General features: G+C 35.3%; 1 protein-coding gene across 1 annotated transcript in view; it reads right to left on the reverse strand.

Annotated features, from left to right (window-relative positions):
- LOC5569234 (sialin) overlaps positions 1 to 7,610 on the reverse strand; it is a 97,692-nt gene extending 90,082 nt beyond the window's left edge. Inside the window, exon 1 of the mRNA XM_021857572.1 lies at positions 6,989 to 7,610. The gene's annotated coding sequence lies outside the window, so the exon portion shown is untranslated. The remainder of the gene's footprint in view (positions 1 to 6,988) is intronic.
- Positions 7,611 to 8,329: the final 719 nt, after the last annotated feature.

Below are 8,329 nucleotides of genomic sequence, written 5' to 3' on the forward strand. Positions count from 1 at the left end.
GGTTACAAATATTTTTAATCTACGTGTGCTTTTCGAAAACATCGTTAGGATTGATCCTACAATACTTCTGTATAACTTATGTGTATAAATGAATGAATTTTCTCCAAATTATTCTAGTTACAATGTTTTTTTTGTTCGAATTAGTGTGAATTAATGTAAAAATATGTTTCAAAATATATTGATAAAATGAAGATACTTTTTTATTTTAAATTATCAAAATGTAACACAGTGTTAGTTACTAATAACAAGTTCGAGAGTAATATAATTCTTACTATTCATAATTACACCACATTTGTTATGAGAACAGATTTTTTTATTGGTGATCCACTTACCCCACCATGGTGGGGCAAGTTGATCATTTGGTGCAAATTTTCAAGTATCTCATACTCAATACATAACAATCAGAAAAATCAAAATGAATGACGATTTGAAGTTTATTTATCCCTATTTGGTTATCCTTAGAAAAAAGTTTTAATTACATTATTCACGTTAGCTGTAAACAATGAAGTTGACTCTTGATTTTTCTGTATCCACTTACCCCACGGTACCTTACATAGAATATCCAATGTTGAAACATTGGAACAAATGTGAAATAAAATAATTAATAATTTCAGAAAAAAATCGTATTGCCACGATTAATGCGTTAGATATTTAAGTTGAGCTAGGTTAAGTAATTTGAAAACAAGTTTTATTTTTCTCTTATAAGCAGATGAAATCAACTCACCTATAAAAAATCTGGACTGCTACGGCAAATGAAATGCAATATGTTGTTAACAAAATGTTAATAAAATCTTAAGTTTGTTTTACCAAATTAGGATGTGTCAGCTAACACTGACACAGAACACCTAGATATAATGATGTAACGTTTGGAATGATACTAATAAAACAAAATGAAATCTAACTGAGGATAATTAAAAAATATTGCCATTTTAGGAGCCCAAATTAAGCAATCGCCCAATGTGTCCATTATGCCCTTAATTCCTCTGTAAGTACTTATCAGCTGCGTTGGGTATTATCGTGAACGTGATAGTCAACCCATTCCTGAAGCAACTTCCAACTGACTCATCATTCCAGCCCACTTCCATTTTCATCATACATTGCGTCACGAAACCACAACTCCTCAAAACAATTTTCACTGCCATTATCATCATCCGTAATCGAAGTGAGGCTAAATTTAGATCACGTCTATCAGCAATATGATATAAACGAAGTTCCTATTTAGATCTCATCTCATTGCCACTATACCGCCATTCATTGCTCACATTCTTTGGAATCGTCCATTGCTTCTTCCGCTATCATTCCGACCAACCCTTTCCATAGCTCCAGCGTTGAATGGCATGAAAGAATTCCGTTTTCCAGAAAACGATTACGGCCGAGTTTGTGAGGTCATAGAAAGGAGGGGAAAAGTTCACCTCCTGTTTGCCGGTTTAAGGATCCGTCTTCATGACGCCTGTTTGAACATACTAGTACATATGATGACAGTTGGTATAAGCCTGTATATATTTCTTTTAATGTTGGATCACGTCCTTCGACCATACTTACGAATAATTTAGAAAAACGAAAAATTAACGGTGTGAGAAAAAGTGATTAAGTTATGATCCCTATTATCTAAGACATTTATTGCTAGATGTCTAATATTTTTAACAAAATTCGATAAGTAGTGTAGTGGTTAGAACACCCGAGGGCCCCAAAATCATGGTGATTTTTTTTATAGCAGTATAAATTAAGTATTCAACAAGCAACAGGCAGAAAAAAACAGGTTTTAAGGGGACCTAAACTGGCAATGTTTAAGAGACCCTATAGTATCCAGTAAAATTGATAAAGGTAGCGAAGCGATAGAGGTTATAGAACAGAATATCGTTTTTAAGGATTCAAAAATACATTGTTAATCATAGAACATTTGGAGGCCCTCTATAACTTGAGCTTGAAAAGTTCAGGAGCAGTTTTACATTTTATTAGGAATAAAGCTTAAAAGTCTAATGTTTGTACACAATATTTCTTACATTCTTGAAAAGTATCAAAGCGCGAACAAAGGTCTCGAAAATCTCTACCAAAGGACTCTTTTTCTTTTTTTGTATAGCAATTAATCTTGTTGTAAATTCTTAACCCTCTAATACCCAACCCCGCCTTTAGACGGGGTACACTTTGGAATTTTGTGTATTTTTTCGTAGCTCGGAAATCAAAATGATTTTATTTTTAGCTTAAACCTTGACTCATAACATGCATATAAGAAAAGTTTTTTATGATTTTTGAAACTTTTTTGTATTATTAAAAATTGTTTGAAAAATTGTATTCTTATATAACCTTCAAAAGCCTGGGATTCATTTAACGTGTATTATAAAAAATCGTACCTTTTATATTTTTCTACGACCAACCTATCACAGAAGAAGAGCCTGATGGTATTGAAATGATTTCAAATCTGTTTTTCCGTTAGTTACACGGAAAATAAAAAATGTTCCAGAAAAAAATTGAAAAAATCATATTTTCAAAAGTATAGTAAAAACTAGTAACTTATTGTCAAAAATCAGCAACCAGAAGAGGCTTCAAGAAAAAAATGAAAAGGATAGGGATGTTCAAAAATAAAAATAATAAAAATCAAAAACCAAAATTCATAAATTTGCGAAGAAAAATAAATCATTGCCCAAACCGTGTTTAGAATGATTTTAGATAACGAAAAATTATATTTAGATCGAAAACAAAAATTTGGGTATTAGAGGGTTAAAGCTCCAGAGATTACTTCCTCGTGAAAAATCTTCTGGAATTTTTCTAGTGATTCATTCAAAACTTTCTAAAAAAATACATAAAAAGACTCATCCAGGGATCTTTCCATAAATTGTTATAAAGATTTATTAAACAATTATCCCAGGAATTCATCTTGATATTCTTTAAATAATTCCTCAAGATATTCTAAGAGGCATTCCCTCAAAATTTGCTCCAGAAAATCCTTCGGACTGCCGAAATGAATTACAACAAAAATTCTCCCAGAATTTATTACAGCATTTTCTAGAAATATTAGTTCAGAAAAGTTTGTATTGATTTCTTTAGTAATTACCCTAAGACACTCTGAAAATATTCCTATAAAACATCTTCCAGAAAAATTAACAAAGGTTGATTCTAGAATTGAAGCTCTTATGGTATTTTTTATATATATTTTCAATCGTTTTCAGAACCAATCCTTCAAAAATCATCCCACAGATGATCTTAAATATTTCTCCATAAATTCTTGCTAGGATTATTCCACAAAATGTATAATGAATTCCAAGAGTTTAATAATAAGTTACACCGGGGTTTCCTCATAAGTTTCACCCATTTTTTTTTTTAAGTTTTTAGAGTTTTGTTTACTTAGTTTTGAATAACAATTTCCATGGATTCTTATATCTAAAAATTCATTACAAAATGCTTCAGAAATTATTTCTGTAAATCCTACCAGAGTTCAACTCGAGATTTTCCAAGGATTTTCATTTAGTAGAGACGACTTTCATCGACAAGGAAGTAACATACTAGGGCTCAAGATGAACTAACTCAAGGATGCAATTCTCGTTAACAATGATATGAAAAATGGGTGTTTCCTTCAGAAGTTAATTTAAATCAAGCAAACTATTGATTATAAGCAACACAATATTGATAAATCGGTCTTTAAAACTAACTTATCAAACAACTTTTCGAAAAGTACCATCCCTGTAAGTAGTCAGGCTCCTGAAATATTTGCAAAACAAAAGTTTCATGCTCACAAGCATCACTTGGTTGCGGAATTCCATGTCTAAGTTACTAACTCAGAGCTTCAGTGGTTATCGGGAGGCATTTCGAAAATTCCTGTCAAAATTTTTGACAAATCCTTCCCACGGAAACCCATTAGCATTATTCACAATAACTTCAAGAGCTGATGATTTCTGGTGAAAACCTTGGGGATACAAGAAATTTTCAATTAACTTCTGAGAACATCTTCGACGAATTGCTAGCCTGATTTGGAATGATTTCATGTAGAGAGATGTAAATTATTCTTGGGAATTTTGATTCATTCCCGTGGGGAGGGTTTTTTAAACGTTCTTAGCCACAATATATGTCGTTTATAAGGGCTCCTTATTGCAAAGCTTCAGACAATTCAGCCCAGAAAAACCCCCATATGCTAAAGTGAATCGTGGAAGTGCCCAAGTGCAGTTTACCTGGACAATAGAATGAAAAAAAAAAAAAACAAATTGTTAAAGTGAATAATAGATGTGCTGAAGTAGTTTAGCCTAATTGTGTTACATGATGTTTGTTGGATTACAGACGTGTTTTAGGAGTGCCTGTTCAGTAGGTAGGTTGAATTATTCTTAAAGCTTTGGTAGGTTTCCATAAACATTGATTTCAAGAACATCTAACTATTTTAAATTGATAATCCCTTCAAAATCGGTTCAAGACGAGTTGACTGTAATTCCAGAACCAAAAAGTGATTTTTGCATAAGTCGATACTTTTTTTTTAGGAGGCTGATCTGGTGTAGTGGTACGAACACACTTTTGCACGCCAAGAAGCTATGGATACCCACATAGCTTCTTGGATACCCACATAAGCACTAATAATAAGCCCTAAATCAGCATCATAAATGTATACAAGCATTATAATTTTAGTATAAATGCAGACATGCCTGGTAACAGCATTTCCACCGCATAGGAACCCTATTACTTCATCATTAATGCTTCTAAGCCTGATGATACATTAAATAAGCACTATATAAACTCTATATTCGCATATTGGGTATGTTTCATAGATTTCAAGATTTTTGACAGTTATCCTGCTTTTTACGAGTGCTAATGGCCACCACAAGCTTGCATGAGCTTCCTTTCTGATAGGGATCAGGCAGTTTGACGTATGGCTTGGGTCGTTCGAGAGCTACTGTCAAACGTCAGAACGCTTGATCCCTACCAGAAATCCCTACCGTCACAAGCTTGCTCGGCCATTAGCGCTCGTAAAAAGCTAGATACCACGTGCTTAGTGTGTACAAATATTAGTAAGAGGGGGGGCAAAATATTAATACTTTCACTATCACAATCGCCGATTTTACGATAGGGAAAAATAATGGATTAAATTGATCTTTTTTTTTCCGCAACAGAAAAGAAAAGAATAAAAAAAGCTGTAGTTGAAGGAGCAAAGGAGGAGGACTTCAACAATCCATCATTACTGGTGTCGCAGCTTCGAGAAGCAAATAATGAAATTTTCTCTCCGTATAACCTGGATCAAAATGTGGCAATCGTCATAATAAAGACGAAAAACCGTTAAAAGCAATGAATATGTGATACAGAGAACTTGAATCATTTTATTTTAAGCTATCAGTACACGCTTTACAAAATGTGCAAATATTTGGCTATGCATACACCACCAGACAAATATCGGTTTCAACGCAGACAAAATCTTTGCGATGTTTAACGTTTTTTTGGCTCTGTATCAATCCATGCCAAATATGTACCATCATGTACTTTACTTTTGCTTGTTATTTGCGGTTTCCATTTTTCCATTCATTTATTTTGTGTATCAACTACTTGGCTGTGGATGCGACAGTACATAAATTCGCCCCGAAAATCATGATGTTTTTTCACACGGCCTAATATTGGCATTAGTGGTGCAAAGAAGCACGGTTGTATCTTTGCATTATAATGAAACACTATTTCGCCTTTTCTGGAATCATATTGGCATTATATGCGTATATAAAGCTTTCAGGCATCAACTGATCGGTCTATATGCGCAGGTAATGCTGTTATAATATCGCATTATCCTGCTTACTGGTGAATGCGCATATATGGCAGTTATTTGATGCTTTACAGCTTTATATACACATATAATGTTTAACTAGCAAAAAATTGAAAAACATATTTTTTGCTTAAAACCCATTTTTTGAGCAGTTTTGTTAAAATAACTCAAAAAGTAAAAGGCTTGTAAGATTTTGGCCTCCACATTCGGCTTTAGGGGCCATGATCAGTGTTGTTCAGACTCATTTCCCCGAAAATAACATTTTCCGAACTACGAAGCCACGAACTACTACAACCATGCTCTATCCTCCTAAGATTGAAAAACAGATGGTTAAGCTTGAGTACTGCACACAAAATCGATCAATTTTGATCCCAGAGAGCCACAATTCAAGTTTCGGTGAAATGAAATGAGTGAGTGAGTGAGTGCGAATCATTTCACCGAAACTTGAATTGCGGCCCACCGAGATCGAAACTGTCGGATCCCATGTGCAACACTCAAGCCCAACCACCTCCCCCTCCATCTCAGGAACACAACGCACAGTTATAACAGTTCATGGCTTCACAATTCGAATTTCGGGGAAATGAGTCTGGTCAACACTGGCCATGATTTTAGTAAGTAACGACATTTTCAATATTACCGACCATTGTTTGCATGAGTGATCAATGTTACCCCATATAAGCTAATTATAAAAGTCACATTAAACATTGTATTAAACATGGTTAAAACTTTCAGAAAACAAAAATAAAACAATACATAGTTACGAGCGATGGGTGCCAGTACTTGTTTTAAAAACATCAAACTTGCAACATTTGCATTTTCAAATGAAAATTTCAACAAACGTCATAAAAACTGATCAATGTTACCCCGGATTACGGTATATTACATTTTTTTCTAATTTGGGCCACTGTGTGTTGGCCATTTTTTGCACGATGGCACTGGGCAACAATAATCATCCGCAAGTCAAGTACATTCGTACGTTTGCGATCAGCTAAGCAAGAGCAAAGCAATGTTCGTTCAAACAACTTACGCACAAAATGCTTCTACGACGGAAAACCCGTCTCAAAACTAAAATAGCATAAATAATTGGAGTTTCCGCAAAATTCCTTCTGGCAAGTTATGGAAACGTTTCCCTCATAAATAGCTTTCGGGTAAAGTTGCAACTGCCCGTATGACGCACCGTCCCACCCCAACTAGGAAGCCATACATACAACCATTGTGTGAGAAACCGCTTAGCTTTTATAATAATCATTTCAAAACACTTACCGCACTAAGCGCTATTGGCGCTGCCAGTAGCAGCAGGCGGCGGCGATACTGAGCTGGCCTACTATGGTGCACGTGTCAATCTCTATTTGCTCCTGCAGCAAACCAACACCCGAAAGGATTTTCTTCGTCGCTCCAAATCCGCTGCCAGCCGCGCTCGGCGCTCGGAACCGCACTGCAATTGGTGTCCTTGGAATGCGATCGATTTTTAAACTACTTTTCAATGGCATTTTCCGCTCGACACTGATTTGTTCTAACAAAGATCCACAAACACTTCCCTTGGTAAGTCCGTTTTACTACTTTGGATGAAAATTTAATGATTTCTGGAATCTAAAGATGCACCCCAACTATGCACTTTTTATCACCAGGTGGAAAATTAACACCTCATTAGCATACAATCCGGTTCCGATACGCACAACCCTAATTTCGTCATATTAGTCAATCCACTGAGCATCTTTCGCCAAATCGATTAGATGTGTATACTCACTATCAATTAGCATCTGATGGACAATGTTAGACAATTTTCCGGTTCCCGTTTTTCTGCGTAGCCGATGACGAACGCGACGACCATAATGAATCGATCACGAACTCCATTCGGTCGCCACTGGACGACTGGTTGGCCACAACAAAATTCACTGGTGGTGGCATCTGGCATCTGAATGTCAGTCCAAACCAACACCCACACATGAAAATGGGGTGATTTGCAGTGCTGTGGGAACCGTTTCGTCATCGTTCCAGCTGAAGATGCAGCTCAGCCATTATTGCTTGCCGGTCTTAGGCAAGTTGGGAAAGTGTAGGTAGGCGGTGGAAAAGTGTCTCCGGCAGTGATTCGCAATGTGATTTTCACTGGGCCAGGTACTTACCAAGTGCCATTCAATATTTCAAACAATTATTACAAATATTATTATAGAAAATCAAGACAATAAAAATACTGCGAACCACATTTTTGCCTGAAGTTTCAAAATACAGCTATTTATTTGGTTTAGTGAGTATTGCCGTTTTCAAAAATGTCAAAAGATGTCTGATTTTTGAGATATTGATTGTTAATTGTTCATCGATTTTATTCAACTTGCTTGCAATTTTACCAGCTTGTAAGCTGATTTTTATGCTTCATTTACTACAGAAATCAGTGTTTTGGTACTAACAATTCGAATCAACAACGTTCGTAATATTTTCGTTAATAAAAAGATACTTGATTATTTGGAAAAGTATTGTAATTGGTCATATAAATGAAACGACGAACTTTAAGGTGAAGATGAATCGAAGCCAAACTTCCAATTTTTAAGAGCACGGATCTGGAGAACCAAACATCCGTTTAAGCTGAAAACTTAATCGATTGGTCAC

Source organism: Aedes aegypti, chromosome 1 (assembly GCF_002204515.2).
Source record: "Aedes aegypti strain LVP_AGWG chromosome 1, AaegL5.0 Primary Assembly, whole genome shotgun sequence".
Classification (NCBI taxonomy): Eukaryota; Metazoa; Arthropoda; class Insecta; order Diptera; family Culicidae; genus Aedes; species Aedes aegypti.